The sequence below is a fragment of the Dipodomys ordii genome, unplaced genomic scaffold (genome assembly GCF_000151885.1).
Source record: "Dipodomys ordii isolate 6190 unplaced genomic scaffold, Dord_2.0 Scaffold25, whole genome shotgun sequence".
NCBI classification, from domain to species: domain Eukaryota; kingdom Metazoa; phylum Chordata; class Mammalia; order Rodentia; family Heteromyidae; genus Dipodomys; species Dipodomys ordii.
In genome coordinates, this window is record NW_012267241.1 from 16162720 (window position 1) to 16179797 (window position 17078).

At 38.5% G+C, this 17078-nt stretch overlaps 1 pseudogene; it reads left to right on the forward strand.

Moving 5' to 3' along the window:
* Positions 1-10157: 10157 nt before the first annotated feature.
* LOC105984583 lies at positions 10158-10501 on the forward strand (annotated as a pseudogene).
* The last annotated feature ends 6577 nt before the right edge of the window (positions 10502-17078 follow it).

A 17078-nucleotide genomic window follows, 5' to 3' on the forward strand; every position in this document is an offset into this window, starting at 1 on the left:
CTAAAACATAAAATAGGTTAAGGAATAATTCACTAAAATGGCATATATACCTCTGCTTAGTAATGAGGTTTGGGTAAGAGCACTGGAGCTAATACTAATAGTTAGAATGTTCCTTGAATCCTGATGCTAATACTAATAGTTAGAATGTTCCTTGAATCCTGATGTAATAGAAGTCTACAGAAAAGGAAGCAGAAATGACAGAACTTTTGGATCCAGTGTTAAGAAAGGAGTCAGAAGTCTTGGCATATGCAGATGTTATAGTGGACATAAAATGTAAAATCCTGGAAACTACCACTGTGCTATGATAACTAGGATAGGCCAAAAGCACACTTTTCTCTCAAGCTTCCATAACCTTGCTGGAGATGATAGGATTTGGAATGGAAGAAGCCAGTTATGCACTTGGCTTTCTGTGACAAAGTGGATGTTATCACCATACTATGAAAGAAGACTAAAATTGCAAGGAGAAGACTTGAGCTTCAGAGATCAATAACAATGGCTAGTAGGTCATTTGTATGTAGGAATGAGATAGCTGACTAGCTGACCAGAGTGGTGTTTAATTTGCATGCTTCAAACACTGGAGAACAAGAAAGCAGATGGTGACAATATCTGCCTTTGTAGGAAATCATGAGTGCCCATGTAATTCCCGACTCATATGAGTTTGCAGATAGAGCATCTTGGTTGAAGAAAGACTATAAGAATTATGTAGGAATCACCATATATAACTGCTACAAGAATGTATGGTAAATGTTCCTCTGGTCTTCTTAAAGAAAGAGAGGCTTGCCACCTTTTGTTAGGGAAATACATACTAGAAATTTTCTCAAACTTTTCTGTAAGACACTGGGTCTGAACTCTCATTTGAAACCAATCATGATCCTCCAGTTAGAGTGTATGGAGACCAGGTGACACATAAACTTCCATAACTATGTCAGTTTTTCAGTGACTCCAAAGAGGGTCACAGACTTGACTGTGTTTATTTCCTAGATTACTTGGTTTATGTTTGGGGTGGATCAAAGTGGCATTAGTACTGTTAGCTGTAGTGTCAAGAGCATTATGATATGTATTTTTTAAAAAGACAAGTCAAAATCTCTGAAACTACTTCCATCTGTTTCTAAGATGCTAAGTCAGAAATCATATTATAACCCAGGAGTAGTTTCAATTATTCAGACTTTAGTGATGTCAAAGTGATATTTCCCATCACATCCCTGGTCACAGGCTGATATAGTCTTTCTCAAGTGACAGCTAGCCAGATATGATGATGTCTTTGCACAGAAAATCAAAACAACCTCTGAGATTTCATGTGTGGATTTTGATCTGGTCAATGTGTACTTCTCCTTCAAAAAGAAAGATCAAACACAGATCGCCTTTCTGCAAAAGATAGAAAATATTCAATGTTTTACCCAAGAGCCATGTAAATGCTGTTACCTTTTGTTGTCATAGCTCCATAGAGACTTTGATTATCTTGACATTCTTAGAGTCATCATACCTGTTCACTTTATTATATCAGGCTAATTTGTCCTGCAAAGCAGAAAGTGACAACTTTCCCTTTATTACATATGCTGAGCAATGTCAGACATAAATCCTATGAAAATTCAATAATCAGTGAAGGTTTGGAGGGCAGAGTAGTCTGAAGATATTGAATGTTCCCCATTTGAGAAATGATGTGTTCTTGTACCCCACATCTCCTACAATCAAGACACTCAATTCTTTCACAGTCTTCTTGGATTTTGGAAACAACAAATGTGTTACTTGAGAATATCAGTCTAAGCCATTGAAACTCAAAAGCCTGTTGGTTCATTTGAAGCCCAGACCAAAACAAAGATCTACATCAAGTCCAAAGATCTACATTAAGTCTCAGTCACCTGACTCAATGTATTCATCAGTTTCTCATCATTGTGACAAAAATCCCTGAAATTATGAACTTGAAAATAAAAAAAGGTTATTTGGGGCTTTCCATTTCAGAGGTTTTAGTCCATGGTCAGTTGACATAGTGCTATTGGGTCTTGTAGCAAAGTAGCAAAAGGAACACCTAGTAGAGCAACTTGCTCATCACTTGGCAATTAAGAAGCAAAAGAGAAAGAAGTAAGGGATGAAGTAAAAAATATTTCCGCCAGTGACCTAACTTCCTCCCACTAGGCCCTACTTTGTAAGACTCTAACCACTTCCCAATAAAACCACATGCTGGTGATAAAGCTCTTAAAACATGGATCTTTGAGGTACATTTATCCAAACCATAGCACTCAGCATGTGTGATGTGTACTATGTATATCTATCATGAATAAAGATGCTGTGCAGAATTTCCAGCAAGTCCCAACAGGAGAGTTGTGGTACATTCCTTACATTCTAAATCAAGCCATCCCTCAGCACTTGGGATCACTCTCTATTTAAAATAACAATTATTGTTATCTAATTAAAAAATGTCTTGGATCATAGAATTTAAGGTGCCTCTGTAACTAGAGTTTTCCATGAAGAAGGAAGTATTACCACCAAATCATCATCATAATAATCTCAGAGGCACACAGCAGAAATGCTATATTTAGGATTAAATATCGATGTTCCAGGAAGTGTAAGTCACGTGACCTGATTATTGATAAGTGACTCCTATTCCTGTGTCACCTATCTCCATTGAGAAAATACCTCTTCATTAATTCACACACCTGGTTGGAAGGGATTTCCTTATGAACAATTGATGAGTGAGAAATGACCTGGGCCTGGTTCACAGATGAGCTAACTTGATATGTAGGTTCTAGAGGAAAATACCCTTCAGTCCCATTACACACCTGAGGAGAAGTTCCAGAAGAAAATAGCATAGGTAATTGCTATCAGGCATAAAGCTTCCATAAAATACATTTGTTTATTCACTGCAAGGAGGGAAAAGTAGCCTGAGAAATGGATATGTGATGTTCCCTAGGCAGTAATCAAGGGTTTGAGTTTGTTCAAGAATAGACCTATCAATACTATGGTTGAAAATGTAAGGGAAAGAAGACCTCTGATGCAGGGTATAAGTGATCCTGTGACAGTGGTAGGAAGAGTGCAGGTATTTCTGTTTCCAAAGCAGCCACCTCACAGGAAACTCAACAACTACATGGACAGGATAGCTGTGGGTTTGTGTCTCAGCCCTGCCTTCCCAGTGCTGGTACAATGGATCCATGAACAGAGTTGTCATAATCACAATAGTACAGGCAATGCCCAATTCCAACTACAGGAGTCCTTATTGAAATAGATTGCTACGATTTGAGTAAGTATATCCACATGTATTTAAAAGACTCCTATATTGAAGTCTTAATCCCCAGGGAGGTACTCTTAGAGGAAAAGGAAACTTTGGAGAGGAAGGACCTATTAGAAGTAGGAAATTCTTTAGTTCCTTGGGAAGGGGATTGTGGGACAATCTTAGTTTTTCTTTACTCCACAAGTCACAAAGTGAATGGCTTTCTCTGTCTTGTACTCCAGCCTCTGCTGATGCTAGAGGTCCAAAGAAGTAATATCACTTGATCTTGGACTGGAATACTCAGTACTAGGAGCCAACCTAAACTTCTGTTCATTATTCATTATTTTCCTTCATTATTTGCTTATAATGACTAATAAAACAACTGAATTTCTTAGATGCTATAGCAGGAATCAGCATCTGCTTAATATCAATTGATTGCAATAGACCTCTGTCACCACAGACAGGTCAGCAATTTGTCTTGCTGGAGACTCATTATAAATAAAGTTTCTCTTTGGTGCCATCCCCAACACCACCAATTAGAAAACTCAAAATATCCTAAGGTGCCAATATGCATCCCCCCCAACACTATCTGGATCAAGGGACTCATTTAATGGCAAATGAGGTATAATATGTATGCCACCATAGACTCTACTGGATGACCTATGAGCTTAACAGAGCTAAAAAAAGGCTGCTAAAAATGATGTGATGGTCTCCAAGAGACACCACTGAGGCAGTAGCTTAAAAACAATACCTAGAGCACCAGCCTTCTGCATGTGGTATGTACTCTGGGTGAGAGAGCTATGTCCCCCAAATCTCCACACAAGGATGTAGATAGGAATCTTGTTTTTCTCTTTTTCTCAGTGAGTGACTTATAGAATGTGTGCTTCCCATTTCTGGAAGCTTAAGTATTTTTGTTTGGGTTTTTAACTATATTTTCTGTCTTTTTCTTCTTTGGTACTAAGGCTCGAACCCAAGACACTGAACTTGTGATGCAAACACTTTGCCACTAAGCTACATCCCAGCTATTAAGTATTTTTAATTAAATTAAATTATTCCCAAAATAGATAGTTTTATCTAGGAGAAAATAAAAAGTTCTAGTAAATTTTTGATACCTGTCAGGAAAAATAAGACCAAGGAAGAGTTACTATAGTGGTGCAATAGTTTGTTTGATATGTCAGCTTTACTGGATCATGGGCTGCCCAGGTAGGTATCTTATTCAACATTAGCTTTGAGTGTTGTCTGTGAAGCTGGTTCCAGAAAATATGAGCATTCAAATTAATAGACTGGATTTGGGGGACATCTTATGTGGGCCTTGGTGAAAATATTCATTATGTTTTCTTTATATAATTATAAGAAAAAGTATCAAGTGTTAAATTTTTTATAAGATTTCCAAATTAGATATCTTTAAAAGTCCAAAAAAATAAATAGATTTTCCTTATATGGGTGGACATCATACTACCTGTGGAGCAAACAAGTAGAACAATAAAGCAGAGAAAGAAATAATTCTTTTCCTGACTGACAGGGATATCAATCTTCTGTCTGCAGACTGAGATTTAATATCCGTAGCCTTCTGGATCTCACACCTTCCAACTTAGACAGCACTTATACGATCAGCTCTGGCTCTCAGACTTTTAGACTCAGTTTAGAATGACACCACCAATTTTCTGCATTTTCAGCTTGTAGACAGAAGATTGCAAGATTTCTTGACCTCCATGTCTACTTCAGTCCATTCTCTGAGAACTCTGAATAATACGATGGGTAAGGGAATCTGACTGTGATCAGCATGGAGAATTAAAGATACCACTAGACAATAGCTCCAGGGAAGAGAAAGTCTACAACCCAATAGATTCCTTGGTTATCTCTTGGTGCTCAAACTATTAAACCCAGGAAATAGTGAAAAAACAATTGCTAGAACCACAGTCCAAATATATGTAGCAATTAAATGTCTCAAACCCCTGAAAGATGACAATCAGGGTCATAACAGTAGACAAGGAATCAGTAAAAAGATACAGATAAAGAGATAAAGTGGGTAATGAAAGAAGGAGATGAGGAATGTCTTTTTTACCTTGGCACAAGCTGACATATAAGAGAAACATCTTGTCTTGTTCTGTTAGAGGTTTTGGTTTTAAAGGATATTCAGAGATTGATTATACTTACAACTTCCCTGTTGGGGCAAGGAAAGGGCAATCTCTTTTCAATCACAACAATAGAGACTGATATTGTAGCTTAGAGGTACAAAGGAGGATGGAAGTGCATCTGGATGGTAAATGGTGCAGACTGCATCAGATACCTGACAGACATCACTTTTGTCTCAGCCTTTCTGCCTCCTATTTCAGCTGCTTCTGAAGCAACTCGTTTTCATGGGTTTCAACATAGTTCATAAAAATTCATCTCACTGCAAGGCCAAAAACAACCTGACAAAGAATCCATGCACTAAAACTTCTAAATCCATAAACCAAAATAAACCTTTCTAATCTCTGAAGGTGGGTTTTCTCAGGTAGTTTATCATAGCAGCAGCAAACTGACGAATAACAATAGACATGAAACAGAGGCAAGCAAGGTCAAAATGTACCCACTCTTGCCTGCCTCCAACTTTGTCAATACAAGTGACTTTATGAGTCACTGGTGCCCTTCCTCATGGAGAGAAAGACATAATTGGCCCATGATGAAAAAAAGAGAGAAGACCAAGGTGTGTAGTCTGTCCATGTACCTCTAAGTCATGTGTCTAAGTCATATACCTACAGTAAAATCCTATGGAAGGTAACTTTGTGCTTTTCATCTCTTATAGATATAGTTGAAAGCTTTCTTTATGTATTTCCTCAAATTCTAAGCTAAAATTGATTTTAAGACAATCTTTCCAAGGGGAATCATTTGTTATTTCTAAATAATTTAGTAGTACAAACTCAGAGAAAATAAAAATACTAAACCATCTTAAGTGTGATGTATGCTTTTCAGCTTTATTGTATTTTTATGATACTTAATTTCATTGTAGGAGATTTATTTAGTTCCTCTTTAGTACATGAAACTGTATAGGAGATAGGTGTATGAATAAATTCTGTACCAAAGATTATACAATTTAGGAAGGAAAATACAAATTAAAACCTAAAACTGATAAACTTCATACAATAACATTTAAATTAATATTAAATCAATTCAAAGGAATGGTAACTATGCTCATGCATGAGAACATAAAGAAATATATATATACATATATATATTTATATATATATGTATTTATATATATATATATATATATATAAAAGAAATAGAGCTCAAAAGCACTTTTAAAGCTTGAATTGGTTTCTTTCTAAAGTAACAGAGTAGAAAGAGGAAAACATTAAAGGCAATGGTGTGTTTAGAAGAACATACAGAGTAACTGCTGATAACAAAGTTTTCTACATTAACTGGAATGTGGGCATGATATGGGAGAAGACAGGTACATTGAAGAAATACACTGTGTGGTCTTAGAACATGGTGCTTCTTCACCGGTCCATAGTCAGCCACAAGTGGAATGGGTAAAGCTGTATCAAGACTTTATTTAGTAGTTGTATGTAGCGTGATTTAAAAGAAGGAAACTGCAAATGACTACAATGAGCTAAAGAAAGTTCTGGAGTGGGAGTTGGTGAAGTACGACCTGATCACAACAAATGAGCATCTAATTTAGGGCAGGTCACTTGCCCACTTGATCTATATTTTTCCTATCAAAATAACAGGGTAAGGGATTTGATTATCCCTCAATTCTCTTTCAAATCTAAAAGACAATTGTTTAAGTCACAATAGTAACAATTATACAGATAGATAAATTACTTAAATTAATAAGTGAATGAAAAAAAGATGCTATCACTTTTGGATGGCAAATATTTAGTTCAGAATAAGAAATGTAATTAAAGAAATCAAAATATTGAACACTTAAGGAAAAAAAAGTTGGAGGACAGAAATCAGGTGATCCCGGTTTGAAGCTAGCACAGTCATAAAAGTTCACAAGATTCCATCTCAATATGTCAATAACTATCGTGGGATGCACTTAATTCATCATCACCAGCAACCCAGGGAAACACAAGTAGAAAGATCACAGACTAGGCATAAAGCAAGACTCTACCTTAAAAATAACCAGCACCAAAAAACGGACCGGAGGCAAGACCCATGTGATTAAATGCCTTTCTAGCAAGCTCAGGGCTGAGTTCAACCCCCAGTACTGCAGGAAGGAAGGAAGGAAGGAAGCAAGGAAGGAAGGAAGGAAGGAAGGAAGCAAGGAAGGAAGGAAGGAAGGAAGGAAGGGGAGAAAGGGAGGGAGGGAGGGAGGGAGGGAGGGAAAGAAGGAAGGAAGGAAGAGAGAGGGGGAGAAGAAAAAAATGAATGAAGGCTGAAGATGCTGTAGTATGGTCATGATTGGAGTATGACCCCCAAGTTTTCATGTGTTGAAATTTAATCACCATTATGATGTATTAAGAGGATGGAGACTTAATCCAACTATGGTGTTTGGGAAAGGGGGGTTGCTGGGAAATAAGGAGATGGGGTCATGAGATGCAGAAATATAACTGAACCCTGATCATTCTGTAAGAAGGAGAGAAACCAGGATAGTCTCCCCCTGCCCCCCCATCTCCCTCTCTCATTATGTTGTTATATAATGTCCTGAGCTAGCTAGAGATTCTTCCAGCACAGATATTGCCAAATATGTCCTCTTGACCTTGAACCTCTGGAATCTATGCACTACAGTAAACCTCTTTAAATTAAAATTTACCCATTCTGAAGCATCCTACTATTAGCAACAGAAAACAAACCATTCTAGAACAACAAAGCAACTGCATTGATAAATTTTAAAGATTGCTTTTTGAATAATTGACTTTTATAGTAAAGATTGCTACCAATGATCCTTATATTAAGTTACATACAAAATATTTATGCTTCTAAAATTTAAAAACATATTCATAAGTATTTAAAATCTGAGGTCATTTCTGAGAAAAGGAAATATTCAATTAAATTCAGTCTTGGATTTTTAAAATATTATAATTGAGAATAATTTTGAAAATGCTTTATTATAAATAATTAAAAAGCTCATCCTAAAATATCTGTTCTTGATATTGCCATAGCAGAGACTTTATGTCTTTATTTTTAAAATTAAGACTGTTCTTCTTAGACACAAGGAATTTGGAATAACTAGAATTATCCTCACACTGAAAATAACAAAAGAATATCCAATCTTTTGTGTTACATTTTTTTAAATTTTCCTGAATGACCACTACAAGATTTTAAATCTCAGGGTTAAGCTGAGTTGACAATTTGGTACTACTATATTTATTGCTGTTACTGTTTTTTTATAAAGCTGTTGCTATGGTTGCTCTCAAAACCTCTTTGGGAAAAAGTGATATGTAAATACAAATGAGAATATTTTCATTTTATGGTAAATACATTGTTATCCACTAAACATTACTCCCTGGATTTACTAACAGCTCTCCATTTCTACATTTCTTCTCTCCCATTCAGGCTTCTACTGTTTTATGCTACCACCTCCCATCCTTCCCTCCATAATCCCACATCACTATGCCACACTGGCAAGCAGGCTTCCGCGATAGATTTTCAACAGCTCCCCCTGGGTCTCTGTGCACTCTATTGTTACAGTACCATATTCAAACTAAAGCACCATTCCCCTGTCTACATCTTACTTGTGGCAGGGACCAGAAATGACGTGCACTAAGTCTTACAGGAAGCTGCTAATACAATCTCTACAAATCACACTTCGGGGAAATATTGCATGATATGAGAATGTGTTCATGACATGGGGGCAAATCAGGTTGTGAGTGAGTATGCACTGCAGGATCTCCATTTTTTTAAGAATTTAATATATGTTTTAAAATAGGTGTACGAAGAAATAGGAAGAGAAAGAGAAATGCTAAGATAATATTCAACTTTCGGCTGCCCACACAGAGCTTTGGAAATCACGTAGGAAAAAGCCATTATGAAAACAAGAATAGATAGACCTTCTAAAAACTATTTTAGCACTCATAAAGCTGAAGCAGAAGGATTGCAAGTTCAAAGACTCTACTAGCAAGCCTCTGTCCCAAAATTCTAGCATACTGTTAGCATCTGAGATTGACCAAACAACAGAGTTCTAACATGTGACAAAAACTGGGGATGTACCAGAGAGCTGTGGTTCTATAACTCTCCGATCAACCTCTTCACAACTCTTGCAAATAACCCAACCCCAGTAATCAAGTTTTATGTGGGTTATTTCTACTAATACTTACTGCTGTGGTTTGAATAGAATGTGCCCCCTCCAAAGTTCGTCCTGATACTTGAATTCCCAGGTAATGGTGGTGTTAAGAGGTGGTTGGCACTTTAAGAAGTGATTGGGACTTTCAGAGGGACTGAAGAAATTCTCCTGGGGCCACAGGTTACTGACAGAGGAGGGTCTATTAATCACTTGTGTCTGTGGTCCCTGCACTTTCCAGCCATGTCGTGACACAGCCCAGATGGGCCAACTGAGCCTGGCTCTCTCTCCTTTGAAGCTGCAAACTAAAACTTTCTTTCCTTCATCAGTGTCCCACCTCTCAGATACTCATGGCAACAAACAGAGAAACTTACTATATTGAACACAATCTATTAATGACCTAAAATCTATCAAATCTATTGTATTCACATAAATTACACAATTTAGCAAAGCATATTTTCCCACCTCTTAAAAATGAGTGAGAAGGGCTGGGAATGTGGCTCAGTAGTAGAGTTCTTGCTTAGCATGCATGAAGCCCTCGGTTCGATTCCTCAGTACCACACACACAGAACAAGCTAGAAGTAGTGCTGTGTGGCTCAAGTGGTAGACTGCTAGCCTTGAGCAAAAGAAGTTCACGAACATTGCCCAGGCCCTTAGTTCAAGCCCAAGACTGGCAAAAAAAAAAAACATTGAGTAAGAAGAGTGTGTGGCTGACTTCCTCTGTAAAGCCAGGGGTATACAGACATGAAAGTAGTTTTTCCTCTAGCAAACAAAGCAGGAGCACTAGTTAGATCAGCAAAGGCATTTGACTTTACCTACCCCCCCTCAAAAAAAAAAACTGAGAAACTCAGAATTATAAGCAATGTGACTTACCTCTCAGGAAGTGGCCTCGCCATGAATGGAGGAGAATCAGTCATTTATACTGTGTCTGCCATGAGAAAATTGTATGCCTGGGATGCGTAACATGGCAGTATCATCTGGGAAAGCCCAATGCAGCAGACCACCAGCATCATGAATCCAATGTCTTCCTTCAGCTGCATCTTGCAGTCACGTTGGACCCCCGGCACGTGACCCAAGTGTGCAATTAATGAAATCCTCATGCTCTGGCTACTTAAGTCCTGCTTTGACATTGTTGTGCCATCGCCGCTTTTCTCACAAAAGATGCCCCATTCCTGATGGTGAGTGGTACTTTGGGTGATAAACTGGTATTCACCTCTGTGAATTCAATGCATTCCAACACAGTGCCGATTTTCTACCCAACTCTCCTGATAAAGAAATGGATCTTTGCATCCCTGGGCCATCCACTATGTCTGGCCAAAGGTCTTTTCCTCGGAGTGCTTAATGACATCATCCAGAGGTTGCAATCCTGCCAGTATCTCTGTGTCCAATTTGCATCAAGCTGTCTTGCAGGTTGGAACCCCAGGAAAGAAAACAGGATAGACGTGATGTATCCATAGAGGCAAAGGTTCCTGGAGAAGCACTGGATTTGTGTTATTGAATGTGACAAAGGAGATGCAGAACTGGGTGCAGAGCTGTCATCTTGGAACATCAGGTTGCAAATCCCTGCCCCGCAATTGGATGGGAGTCAATGAAAAAGGTACAGAAGAGATACCTGTATGTCTTCACCATCTATGGAACCCCACTACTACAACTTAATGATAATTCCAGGAACACCAATTGCATATGGGTGGACTCTTCATTTCCTCACCACATCAGTGTATGGTGCTCTTGCTTTTCACCTGTACAGGGCAAGCTATCTCCTGGACCTCAAGAGCTGCTGTAAAGTAGGACTCCAGAAAAACCAACATCCTGTTGTAATCCATGTAGTATGAGATACTGTGAGCATAGCACGCCTGTTGTCATGAGGCAAAGGAAGTTCTGCCTTGGACTTGCTATATGTACTGAAGAGGTAAGGTGGGAGGAAATAGAATTACCTTTGTATCCTCTTCAATTTCAAAAAGAAATTCTTGTTTGCAAGCCAAAAAAAAGGGGAAGCAGAGTTGTGGCTCAAGTGGCAAAGAAGCTCAGGAACAGCACCCAGATCCTGAGTTCAAGCCCCACAACCAACCAAAAAGAGAGCGAGTGGTATCATGAGCTGGGCATGGTGACACACAGCTGTAATCTCAACTCCTCAGAAGAAGTGTGAGTTTAAGGTCAACTTAGTGACACCCTATTTGAGAAATAAATACAAACAAATAGGTTAGAAGGGTCTCAATGGACAGACCATTTGCCTAGAATGTGTAAGGCTCTAGGTTAAATCCTCAGTACTCTCAAAAAATAAAAAAGAGAAAAAGAAACCTAAGGAGACAGAGAAAGAGAGAGAGCCTGGTATAATTTTTACATATCTATTTAATGTTTGATTAATAAAAAACAACTAAATAACTGAATTCTCATGCCTGCTTCTATATGCAATTTATTGTAATATGTTTTGATATGTGGGGGGATTCAACCTTACACATAAATATAGTTAAGACAAAGAAAAACTATTTTAATAATCATTCCAGGAAATTGTGAATAATTCTCTTTCAATACTATAATAAGACTCAACAAGTTATGGTTTCTTAAATGTTAGTGATAAGAGCAATTTGAAACCACATAAATTGATTAGAACTCACTCATCTATCTTGTGATCTGAATGGATATTTTATCTATGCTTTATTTTGAACATGTAACAGTCTGTCATTTTGAGAATACTAATTAACTGAATTGTGTTGAGTTTACAATATATAAGATTTATAAAATGTATTTCATCACATAATGTTAAACTATGTCAAATAATGATGCATGTTATATCATCCTGGTGACTTACTGCTGCCTTCTATCCCAGACCTGAAAATATTTGGAGAGGACATTAGTGACCCCGGATCTGGGCTTACTCTGAAAGAATCTTAGGGGCTCCTGGAAGTGCCTCATTTTCAGGTGTTTTCAACAGGGGATGGGAAGCAGCAATGGCAGGCAGGCAGTGAGGTGAGTATGAAGGTGGTCTCTGAGAGGCCTACCTGAGGCATAAGGGAACTCAGAGGTTTCTGGGAGCCCCAGACTAAAGGAATACCCAGGTTCTGAGAAGATGGTATGGCATTTGAGATGAGGAAACTACTAAGTGATGCAAATGTATAATTTGGAAGCTGCTTTGGTTTGGATGTGGTTCATCCAAGTCAATCCATGTTGTAAGAAGCATGACTGTTTGCTCAAGAGACTGGATTGGTTCTTCTAGGACTATATTAATTCTCAAGAGAGCAGCATTATGGAGCAGGTAGCTCCTTCGTAGCCTCTCTCTCCTCCACATGTATCAATTTTACTGTTTTTCCACCTTGTAAGGAAGAGCACATGGCCCTCACCAGAAACCAATGGAAGCTGCCACCTAACTTGGCCTTATGGCTTCCGGACCTATAATCCTAGTCTCAGATATTTCATTTGGGCAACTGAATACAGACTAAGAGAGAAGCAAAAGGCAAGAACCAGGAACTCCAGCCAAGGGTACCGATGCATCCCTTAAAAGAGCAGATGGTGCTAGGCCTTTTTGCAAGCACCATTCAGGAAAAAGACCAGAGCAGCCCTCTGCCCCAGAGATCAGGCTTGCTGCCAAGAAGACCCATAACTTATTCCATATGTCCAACTGCCACATTGGAAAGGAGAAGGAGAAAGGAACTGAACTCTTAAAATCTGAGCAATTAGCTATAGAGCCTCCTTTACCCAAAGGAAGCTATTTAAACTAACAGTGACAAGAGGTTCATGATTTGCAAAGACAATGGTGAAAGGGACAAGCATTTTCAAGCTGGAGATATTGTTTCCTTATTAAACAAAGTCTCCCTACTAGCCCTTAGGCTAGGAATGAACCAGATGGTAGGGCCCACTTCTGCCTGAGGTACTGGGGTAAGAGAGAGTTAAACGTCGTTAGTGGACTGTTAAGTACTGTTAAATCACTGTTGATGCTAATGATAAACCTTTATTATAAGCACTCTTTCAGAAGGATCTTTTTTCTGTAACTGTGTTGAGATATTAGGGGTGACAAAGGTTTGACTCCCTAATGGACGGCTGTGTGACCCTTCTCTGGAGCTCCAGCTGTCTTAAGGGAAGAAATGCCAGACAAGCAACTACACTGCCTTCATGTCAGCATCAGCCATTTTGGACCCAAAGCATGCCTCTGGTCCAGAAATCACTGCCTTAACAAACAGATTGCACCAGACTTTTGCTAACACAAGCCTAAGAGAATTCTACAAGACCTTGTGGCCATTTCCAAGCAGGCCAGAGGAGAAGTACTTCCTTACCCTGGTGGGCCAGCAAAGAGCCATTACTGGTGCAAACACAGTCCTCATTTGCACATGGGCATGCCATGACTGAGGAAGACACTCTGGCCCTCTTCCCATTCTGAATATACAAGCAGGCACTTGGCTTGTTTGGGGAGCAGCTGGGAGAGACTCTCCTGACAGTTGCAACATTCAGTCCAGATAAACACTTCTCCGGAATGTCTCCTTTGTCATTTTTTTTAAATTTTCATCATTAGTAGACTAACTAACCTGAAGTGAAGAGGTAGTAATGGAGGTAAGAGCAGTGGCAAGATATCCAGAGACATCCCAGCAAGAACAAGGGTGGAGCTGACAAGCACAGGACCCATCCTCAGAAGAGTGTCAGGAATGCCACAGATGAGGGCATTTGCAGAAACATGGGGCTGATCAAGGCTTGTGGCACTGGCAGCAAGAGAGGGCAGTGGCTAGAGCAACCCTCCCTCCACCTCCCCCCCATAAAACTGACGTAGGAGAGAGTTAGAGCTATAACACTTGCCCATGCCATGATCTGGCACACCCCAGAGCACAAAAGCTACCAGCTATAAATCACCCACAGACCCAACAACTGACTTATTCAAACTGCCAAGGTAGAGGGCACCAAGCGTTCCTGTGCAGTGCCTGCCCTGACCTCAAAACACACCAAGGGTCTGAGGTAATTGGAAGAGCTTCTTGCTGTCCCTTGCTTTTAATCTGGATAGAGAAGAATGACCCCAGCCAACTGGGTTTTTAAGTACCTTAAGTATCTGCTACAGAAAAGGTCAGATAAGGTGATGTTAGGAAAATGAACCCTAAGAAATGTATTCAAATATTTTTTTCTTTCATGCATTTGTTTCTAACACATTTATAAGATTATTTCTTTGTTGCTTTGTATGTTCCTCCCCCACAGTATAACCCCTGCTTTCACTGTATTTAATGTCGGTATAATTCGTGGAGGGGAAGGGGAAAAACAAGTCGTTCAAATAAGGATACAGGTGGACCTGTTGCAACAATGAAAAGTACAAGTTGTCATGTCGAAAACGAACTTTACAACTTTGGTGGGGGGGGAGGGCGGGGAGGATTGGGTGCGGGGGCAGGGGGAAGAGATGGGAAGGGGAAACAAAGGAGGAAGCTACAATGCTTAATAAGAAATGTACTCATTATCTTGCCAATGTAATTGTAACCCCTCTGTACAGCATTTTCACAATAAAAAATAAATAAAATTTTTTTAAAAAGATCTGCTACAGAAAATAATCATTGCCTGAATATATTTATAAGACTAAAAACAAATGGTCCGTGCTTCCATGGTTAACTCTGAATGGTAGAATGATGGATTTTTTTTAATTTTCTTTGCAAACTTACCTGAATATTATTAATCTGTCAAAATAAATAATCATTACTATAATCTGAAAATATATAATGATATTATATTACCCGAAAAATGATATTCACATTGTTTAGCCTGCTCAAAAATTTCTTCTTTTTGTCTTCCCTGTTCTTCTCTTTCTGGTTTTGTTTTTGCTGTTACTAGTGTTCTTTCACATTCTCAGCTAGCACTCTGCCAGTTAAGCCATACCATCAGCTGGTCTTTTAGATGATTTATCAGAGGCAGAGACTCTCTAACTTTTCTGTATGGGCTAACTTTGTACCTCAGTCCTCCAAATCTGAGCCTCCTAAATAGCTAGGTCTTACAGGCATAAGCTGCCAGTAATAAAAGAAGAAAATGGCCCTGATCCTGACCCTCTTTCTCATCTTCATTTTCCTCTCCCAGCACTTGAACTGCACCACTGACTTGCTATGCCACACCAGACAAGCTTCCTCGGGGTTTTGAGTGGTTTAACAATTTGTTCACCCTTAATCTTGAATGTGGCAAAACTCCCTATAGCAAAAGGAAGGTCAAAGCTCATGCAGGAAACAGGAGATCATTGGTCACTTTCAAGTTCCTCTTGTTTAGTTGATATTAGGAACAAGAAAACGACACCATGATAAAACTCTTGATCAGCTTTTTATAATTGCATGTTCAACACAGTATCCTTTGCTACACGTAGCTAGGAACTCCTTAAAATAAAAAGTGAAACAGAAATTGAATGCTTAATCTTATTTGATTGTGAGTGTGTGTGAGTCTGTGGGGGGGGGGGTTGTATCTGTGTGTGCCTGTGTGGGTGTATGTGTGTGGGGGTGTGGGGTATATGTATGCCAGTATGGGTACTTGAACTCAGGGCCTTATGCTTTCAGTTGGCTTTTTCATTCAAGGCTACTGCTCTACCGCTGGAGCCTCGGCTCTACCTCTGGCTTTTGATTGGTTAATTGAAGATAAGAGTCTCACAGACTTTCTTGCCTGGGCTGGTTTTGAAGCATGATCCTTAGACTTCAGCCTTCTGAGGAGCTAGGATTACAGGCATGAGCCACTGACACTCAGCTAATTTTAATGAAATTAAATTTTAAAATGCTACCCAATTTAATTATTGACTATTTTAAAGTATATTCTGAATCCTTTTCCAACTACAAATTTATGATGACATCAGAAGACAAATCAAGCATTTCTAATGAAAATCTAGTCTGCAAATGAACAAATTTTGTAACTATAAAACACAATTTTCAAATAATAAGAAAAAGTATTTGTTTTCCTACAATTTTACATTGATTGCATCTTGAAATAATATTTGACATATTGTATTAAATAAAATACTGTATTATAGTTAATTTACCCATATGTTTTTACTTTTTAAATGTACCAACTAGGAAATTTTAATTACATACATGGTTCACATTATATTTTTCTCTTGAACAGTGCTGTCTTCAAAGTTATTATGGCAGAATTGGACCTAAAACTTAAGATCTAAATTAGATGTAAGAGTTAGTTTGCTATACCAAGGACTTTCTATTCTTACAAATCTACATAAAATCTTTCCAAGTCTTAAACTGGAAATAATATTATTATTTTTCTCCAAAATTTGCCCTATATATACTATAATTTCCATGCTATGAACTAAGAAGATATTTTTGCAGCACTTAAAAAAATTAAACACTCATAAAGAGTCCATACTTGTGAGAACTATAATTATGTTATTACAATGTTGTTGCGACCACATTGCTTTAAACCTAGAAAATTCTGTCCTTCTAAACCAGGCTAATGCAAGGTGATTGCAGATGCTGGGTAATTTTTTATTGCAGCTAATAGTACCTTTATTTTCTACTTGCCATTCTGACCTGACCACTTTTGTCTCTTGTGGCTAAGAACTGGACAATTGAAATTTCCCAGAGGCCCATTTTCTTAACTTAACAAAGCAGTGGCAAGCGTTCTGTCTCTATTCACAGTAATGGGTTTTTGCCTTTTCAATGAACAAGTCAGACTGAGAATAGTTTCCAGAGCTTTCAGAACTTTTTCCATTGAAATGCAAAC